Below are 9,007 nucleotides of genomic sequence, written 5' to 3'. Positions count from 1 at the left end.
AAATTGAAACTATAAAAACAAATCAAACAGAAATGAAAAACTCAATTCAAGAGCTGAAAAACAAGGTAACAAGCTTAGCTAATGGAACAGCCCAGATAGAAGACAGGATCAGTGAAATAGAAGACAAGCAACTTGAGGCACAACAGAGAGAAGAAGAAAGAGACTCAAAAATAATAAAAAACGAGAAAGCCCTACAGGAACTGTCTGACTCCATCAGGAAGAATAACATAAGAATAATAGGTATATCAGAGGGAGAAGAGAAAGAAAATGGAATGGAGAATATACTCAAACAAATAATAGATGAGAACTTCCCAAGCCTGTGGAAAGAATTAAAGCCTCAAATTCAAGAAGCAAACAGAACACCGAGTTTTCTTAACCACAACAAACCCACTCCAAGGCACATCATAATGAAGATGACACAAACCAATGACAAAGAAAAAATTCTCAAGGCAGCCAGGGAAAAGAAGAATACAACATATAAAGGAAGGCCTATTAGATTATTATCAGATTTCTCAGCAGAAACTCTACAAGCTAGAAGAGAGTGGGCCCCAATATTTAAAGCCCTGAAAGAGAGGAACTTTCAGCCAAGAATACTATACCCATTAAAGCTATCCTTCAAGTACGAAGGAGATATAAAAATATTCACAAATACAGAAAAGATGAGAGAATTTATCATCAGAAAGCCCCCACTCCAGGAAATACTAAAGGGGGTTTTCCAACCAGATTCAAAGAACAAAAGAAAACATAACCAAAAGTAACAGCTCCACCAAGAAAACAATAAAACCAAACTTAAACTGTGACAACAAAAGAAAAAAAAGGGGAGAAAGGATGAAGATTAACAGTAGCAAAGGACGATGAAGCTCAGAAATACTCAAAAGAAAGGGTACTACAATGAATATGGTAGGTACCCTTTTCATTACTTAATGGTAACCACCCTTAAAAAAACCACCACAAAAACACTTGACTTAAAAAAGGTAGCAACAGAGGAAAGAAGTATGGAATACGAACAAACAAAAACAAACGAGAGAAAAACAAAAGAGAAGAATCAAACAAGATACAAAACTAACAGAAAGCAATTTATAAAATGGCAATAGGGAACCCACAAGTGTCAATAATTACACTAAATGTAAATGGATTAAACTTACCAATAAAAAGACACAGAGTAGCAGAATGGATTAAAAAAGAAAATCCAACTATATGCTGCCTACAAGAAACTCATCTAAGCAACAAGGATAAAAACAAATTCAAAGTGAAAGGCTGGAAAACAATACTCCAAGCAAACAACACCCCCAAAAAAAGCAGGTGTAGCAATACTCATATCTAATAGTGCTGACTACAAGACAGAAAAAGTACTCAGAGACAAAAATGGTCATTTCATAATGAATAAGGGGACACTGAATCAAGAAGACATAACAATTTTTAATATATATGCACCAAACCAAGGAGCACCAAAATATATAAGACAGCTACTTATTGACCTTAAAACAAAAACTGACAAAAATACAATCATACCTGGAGACCTCAATACACCGCTGACGGCTCTAGATCGGTCATCCAAACAGAGAATCAATAAAGATATAGTGGCCTTAAATGAAATACTAGAACAACTGGATATGATAGACATCTACAGGACACTTCATCCCAAAGCGACAGAGTATACATTTTTCTCTAGTGTACATGGAACATTCTCAAGAATTGACCATATGTTGGGCCACAAAGACAATATCAGCAAATTTTAAAAAATTGAAATTGTGCCAAGCATATTCTCTGATCATAAAGTCTTGAAACTAGAATTCAACTCTAAAAAAGAGGGGAGAAAACCCACAAAATTGTGGAAACTAAACAACATACTTCTAAAAAATGAATGGATCAAAGAAGAAATAAGCGCAGAGATCAAAAGATATATACAGACAAATGAAAATAAAAATACGACATATCAGAAACTCTGGGATGCAGCAAAAGCAGTAATAAGAGGAAAGTTCATATCACTTCAGGCCTATATGAACAAACAAGAGAGAGCCGAAGTAAACCACTTAACTTCACACCTTAAGGAACTAGAAAAAGAAGAACAAAGACAACCCAAAACCAGCTGAAGAAAGAAGATAATAAAAATCAGAGCAGAAATAAATGAAATAGAGAACAGAAAAACTATAGAAAAAATCAATAAAACAAGGAGCTGGTTCTTTGAAAAGATCAACAAAATCGACAAACCCTTGGCAAGACTCACCAAGGAAAAAAGACACAGGACTCAAATAAATAAAATCCAAAATGAAAGAGGAGAGATCACCACAGACATCATAGATATACAAAGAATTATTGTAGAATACTATGAAAAACTATATGACTCCAAATACAACAATCTAGAAGAAATGGATAAATTCCTAGAACAATACAACCTTCCTAAACTGAGTCATGAAGAAGCAGAAAGCCTAAACAGACCAATCAGCAGGGAGGAAATAGAAAAAAACTATTAAAAACCTCCCCAAAAATAAAAGTCCAGGTCCAGATGGTTATACTAGTGAATTCTATCAAACATTCAAAGAAGACTTGGTTCCTATTCTACTCAAAGTCTTCCAAAAAATTGAAGAAGAAGCAATACTTCCAAACACATTTTATGAGGCCAACATAACCCTCATACCAAAACCTGGCAAGGATGGCACAAAAAAAGAAAACTACAGACCAATATCTCTAATGAATACAGATGCTAAAATACTAAACAAAATACTAGCAAATCGAATACAACAACATTTTAAAAAAATAATACATCATGATCAAGTGGGATTCATCCCAGAATCTCAAGGATGGTTCAACATACGCAAAACGGTTAATGTAATACACCATATCAACAAAACAAAGAACAAAAACCACATGATCTTATCAATAGATGCAGAAAAGGCTTTCGATAAAATACAACACAATTTTATGTTTAAGACTCTCAACAAAATGGGTATAGAAGGAAAATATCTCAACATAATAAAGGCCATATATGATAAACCATCAGCCAACATCATATTAAATGGCGTAAAACTGAGGACTTTCCACCTTAAATCAGGAACACGACAGGGGTGTCCACTCTCTCCACTCTTATTTAACGTGGTGCTAGAAGTTCTGGCCAGAGCAATCAGACAAGACAAAGAAATAAAAGGCATCCATATCGGAAAAGAAGAAGTAAAGCTATCACTTTTTGCTGATGATATGATCCTATACATCGAAAACCCAAAGGACTCCACAAAAAGATTACTAGAAACAATAAACCAATACAGTAAGGTCGCAGGATACAAAATTAACATACAGAAGTCAATAGCCTTTCTATATGCCAACAATGAAATATTAGAAAACGAACTCAAAAAAATAATCCCCTTCACGATTGCAACAAAAAAATAAAATACCTAGGAATAAACATAACAAAGAATGTAAAGGACCTATATAAAGAAAACTACAAGGCATTGCTAAGAGAAATAGAAAAAGACACAATGAGATGGAAAAATATTCCTTGTTCTTGGATAGGAAGAATAAATATAATTAAAATGGCCATATTACCCAAAGTAATATATAAATTTAATGCAATTCCCATCAAAATTCCTATGACATTTTTTAAAGAAATGGAACAAAAAATCATAAGATTTATATGGAACTATAAAAAACCCCGAATAGCCAAAGCAATCCTAAGGAAAAAGAATGAAGCTGGGGGCATTACAATACCTGACTTTAAACTATATTATAGGGCCACAATAATCAAAACTGCATGGTATTGGCAGAAAAATAGACACTCAGACCAATGGAACAGAATAGAAAGCCCAGAAATAAAACCACATATATATGGTCAAATAATCTTTGATAAAGGGGCCAACAACACACAATGGAGAAAAGAAAGCCTCTTCAACAAATGGTGTTGGGAAAACTGGAAAGCCACATGCAAAAGAATGAAACTCGACTGCAGCCTGTCCCCATGTACTAAAATTAATTCAAAATGGATCAAAGACCTAAATATAAGATCTGAAACAATAAAGTACATAGAAGAAGACATAGGTACTAAACTCATGGATCTGGGTTTTAAAGAACATTTTATGAACTTGACTCCAATGGCAAGAGAAGTGAAGGCAAAGATAAATGAATGTGACTACATCATAATTAAAAGTTTTTGCTCAGCAAGAGAAACTGATATCAAAATAAACAGACAGCCAACTAAATGGGAACTGATATTTTCAAACGATAGCTCAGAAAAGGGCCTAATATCCAAAATTTACAAAGAACTCATAAAACTCAACAACAAACAAACAAACAGTCCAATAAAAAAATGGGAAGAGGACATGAACAGACACTTCTCCCAGGAAGAAATACAAATGGCCAACAGATATATGAAAAGATGCTCAGCTTCATTAGTTATTAGAGAAATGCAAATCAAAACTACAATAAGATACCACCTCACCCCTGTTAGATTAACTATTATCAACATTTCGGGTAATAACAAATGTTGGAGAGGCTGTGGAGAAAAAGGAACCCTCATACACTGTTGGTGGGAATGTAAAGTAGTACAACCACTATGGAGGAAAGTATGGTGGTTCCTCAAAAAACTGCAAATAGAACTACCTTATGACCCAGCAATCCCTCTACTGGGTATATACCCCAAAACCTCAGAATCATTGATACGTAAAGACACATGTAGCCCCATGTTCATAGCAGCACTGTTCACAGTGGCCAAGACATGGAAACAACCAAAAAGCCCTTCAATAGAAGATTGGATAAAGAAAATGTGGCACATATACACTATGGAATACTACTCAGCCATAAGAAATGATGACATTAGATCATTTATAACAAAATGGTGGGGTCTTGATAACATTATACGGAGTGAAATAAGTAAATCAGAAAAAAACAAGAACTACATGATTCCATACATTGGTGGAACATAAAAACGAGACTAAGAGACATGGACAAGAGTGTGGTGGTTACCAGGGGTGGGGGGAGGGAGGACGCAGGAGGGAGGGAGGGAGAGATTTAGGGGGAGGGGGAGGGGCACAGAATAAACTAGACAGAGGGTGACGGAGGACAATCTGACTCTGGGCGAGGGGTATGCAACATAATTTAATGACAAGATAACCTAGACATGTTTTCTTTGAATATATGTACCCTGAATTATTAATGTCATCTCATTAACATTAATAAAAATTTACAAAAAAAAAATATAAACTCTCTTCCATCCTGCAAAAAAGGTTTATCAGAAGTCTCCTTCAAATAGCATCCATCTTTAACATATTTAAGACTGTATTATTTTTAAGTACCTTTCAGAGGGGACGTTTGCTTCCCCGCTGAGCAGCCTGCTCTTCACCCAGCTGTTCAGCAAGCCCTGCTCATGAGCAAAGGTGGGGTCAGCAGGCTATGTCTTCTCAGGAACCAGCTCAGATTCCCCGGGGATTGTGTCGAAGTGCAGGCTCTGATTCAGAGGTCCAGGGTGAGGGCTGAGGGTTGGCATTTCCGACCAGCTCCCACCTGAAAGTCAGACTGCTGCCTCGTGGACCCACCTGTTTCCCTAGGAAGGCTAATGGCCTCTCCCACTCAGGTGGTCCATGAGGCCAGCTCCTCAAAAGAAGATGAGGCCTGCGAGCTCCTAGTAGCTGGTGACACATTCGATTATTTATTTATTCAGTAAGTATGTTGAACAGGTGTGCTATGAGCCAAACTTGTAGAAAACCAGCTCTTTTATGATAAAAAAAATCTCATTTTATGATCAGCTTATTAAGTAGAGTGTATTTTGCAGCAAGAACTATTTAGAACCTTCTCTTGATCATGACTAGCATTCTGGAAAGTTACCACAAACAAGTATTTCTAAGAAACTGGATTATTTCTAACAACTGGCAAAGTAGGAATAACTATATCTCAAGAAAACAAAGAAATATACATAGAAGAAGACAGATGTGGACTGGGACAACCTTGTTGTTGTCTTTCAAGATGAGAACAAGGTGAGCCCTGGTCAGGTGGCTAACCACACTGAGGTCGCAGATTTGATCCCCAACTAAGCCATGTATAAGAAGCAATCAATGAGTGCAAAACTAAATGGAACAGCTAAGTGGAACAATGAGTTGATGTTTTTTATTCCTTTCTATCCTTCTCCCAAAACCAGTGGGAAAAAAAAATTTAATTAAAATGTTAAAAAATCAATAAAAAATGATGAGGACAGGGCATTCTAGCCTGGGACACTTCCTCCAGGCTCACCACCATTGTCTGACACTACTGACAATGAGCTGGGGTTCCGACCTCCCGCACAGCCCTACAGCCCAATCCAGAGACTCCTTTACTGGGCCATTTACGTGTTCAGAAACCATGGTTGCACAGCAATCTGTGGTCTGCACCTGTTATCTTAGTAAACCTGTTTGAAGAGAAGGAATATCCTGAAAATAGCAGGCAATAGCTCAGGTATTTGGCATCTGCCAAGTATTTTCGAGATCTTCACATGGTATCAATGCTAAAATTACCAGAAAAGATGACTGTCTCTATAATGCTGTCAAGATGTGTAGTGAGGCAAGAAAAGCAAAAGTAACAGATTTAAGTGCCAACCTGAAGACTTGGTGACCACAGCCAGGACAGGGACAGAAGAAAGGATGCCCTTCTGATAGTGAAAGTCTCCTGGAAACATGCTAGTCTACACGTGGAATAGACGCAGCAGTAGGCTGGGGTCTGGAACAATGCAAGTTGCCAGGAGTATGGGGCGAAGCAGCAGTCGTCAGTGGGGGGATGAGTATATGGCGTGGGTCCTGTTTGGTTGGTTGTTTATCTTTCTGGCTCCACACTCTCTCAAATCCTTCAGAGAAGTACCTGGATACATCAGCCAGCAGGAAGAAATGACCATTAGAGTGTAGAAAATGAATCATGTTATCATTTCATTGGTCTGCTCTGATTTCAAGTATAGGACATGTTTATTAAAGAATATTGAGGAGTGACATTTTTAAAAAGGATAAGAAATACACCCATAATCTCACCACTCAAGACTTGAATATTCTCTCTATATACCTATACATACCTCTTAAAATTAACTTTCCGCAGAAAACTGGTAAGAATAGTTTCAAGAACTTCTCTATACCCTTTACCCAGATTTATCAAATTGTTTGCCTTTTGCCCTATTTTTATTCTCTCAGATTCTCTTTGTTTCTCTTTCTAAATCACTGAGAGTGAGTTAGGGATGTCATGCATACTTACTAAAAACTCTAGTTGGGTTTTCTTAAGAACAAGGACATTCTCTTACATAACCCAGGCACAATTATCAAAATTAGAAAATTTAACAAAACTATGATCACGTCCATAGGCAACAGCTGAATGTTTTCAGTTGTCCCAACGATGACCTCAATAGCTCCTTCCTTTTTCTATCATCCTCTCCGGAACCATAGGTGCATTCGGGGGTCCTTGCTCTCGCGGCTCCTTGATCTGGAGCAGCCACTCCGTCCCTCTCACTGTGTTCTTCATCTGTATGTTTTAGAAAGTGTAGGTAGTGACTCTGTAGAATGTTCTTCAGTTGGGTTTGCCTGCTGCTCCCTGATGAACTGACAGGCAATGCAGCCTGGGCAGCAACACCACAGACGTGTTCCTCGTCCACTTCAGGGCATCCTCTCAGGTGCGATGTGATGCTGATTTGTCCCAGCATTGCTGATTGGAGCTTCTGTCCCTTGGTTCCAGGTGGTGTTCGCCAGATCTCTCCACTGAAAAATTACTATTGCCCCTTTCATACTCTAGTTTTTAACAGGAAAAAATCTTAGTCTTTTATCTTACATCAATGAACAATGTTACTAAGACATTGGACAACATCCCTATTCCACAAGAGACTCAGAACTTTGCTTGTCTCCCCCACAGATGATGAGAGGTGGCCGTGAGGACAATGTGAGCCCTGATGCCGATGGTCTTCTGGAACAGGTGGACAGAGGAGACTGTCATTTCCCACCTTCTGTCTGGTCAGACAGCAGTGAGAGGCAGTGGGCGCTCACCTGATAGCCTCCAACTCTCCCCCGAAGTCCAGAGCACTGGTTCTCAAACCAAGACACAGAATCCTCTGTAGGGTTCTTGAAAACATGAACTCCCAGGTCATGAGTTTATGATTTGGAGCAAGTAGGGTGGGGCCCAGAAATTGCATTTCTAGTACGGCCCTGGCTGATGCTCCAGAGGTCCATTTTGAGAACCATTGATCTGGACTTCTTTAGAATGACACCTAGCAAGGTCCTGCTCAGACAGGAAACCCGTTTCTCTGGGAGTTGTCTGGTCCCCAGCTGCCTCTGGAAGTCCTTGGCCACCTTTCCCAAGTCTGTTGATCTTTAGCTCCCCACATCACTGCCATTTGTTATAAAAATTACCTCATTTCAATCATGGAGCTTAGACTAAAAATAAAAATTTATGATGTTAAAAAAATTGAAAATCTATTCCAGCTGCTTGCTCCAAAATCATCCCTTTCATATTCATACATAACCAAAGTGTTTATAAAATATGCAGACCCTGGGGCTCCCGCTCCAGAGAGTCTGGCTGGTGAACAACAGTCTTCATTTCCAAGGCTGAACGTGTTCTTAAAAGGAAGGGTTTATTGGCCCATGACTCACAATAGAAAGAACCAGGTCCTGGGGCGTGAAGTCCAAACCACCAGCAGTGGCCCCAGGTAGAAAGGGTGAGTGGATGAGCACTTTCATATGTTCTGCTTAGGGGAGAGGGATGTTTTGAAAGAATTGACATTGGCTACAGATAAGGGGTAGGAAAAGGTGAAGCCCAGGCTGTGAGGAAGAATTATTGGCTACTTTTGATTGGCTACAGGCAACAATCCTGAAAGTTCATGCATGAAGGATGGTGTGACTTCTGCAGTCAGTTAACAGACGCCTGGAGGTTGACTCAAGTTCCAACATAGACAGGAACGTGAGCAGTCTTGTCAGCTGCCCCAGCCCTGAACTGGTTACTTATTCCTGCCTCTTCCTCTCGCTCTCTGGTCACTGAAATTTAATTTAGCCCATCTCAAAACTTTTTGCTTTTGGAGACAGAG

Source organism: Saccopteryx bilineata, chromosome 6 (assembly GCF_036850765.1).
Source record: "Saccopteryx bilineata isolate mSacBil1 chromosome 6, mSacBil1_pri_phased_curated, whole genome shotgun sequence".
NCBI lineage: Eukaryota > Metazoa > Chordata > Mammalia > Chiroptera > Emballonuridae > Saccopteryx > Saccopteryx bilineata.
The sequence above is the reverse complement of the archived record's forward strand: the minus strand, read 5'-3'. Positions refer to the sequence as shown.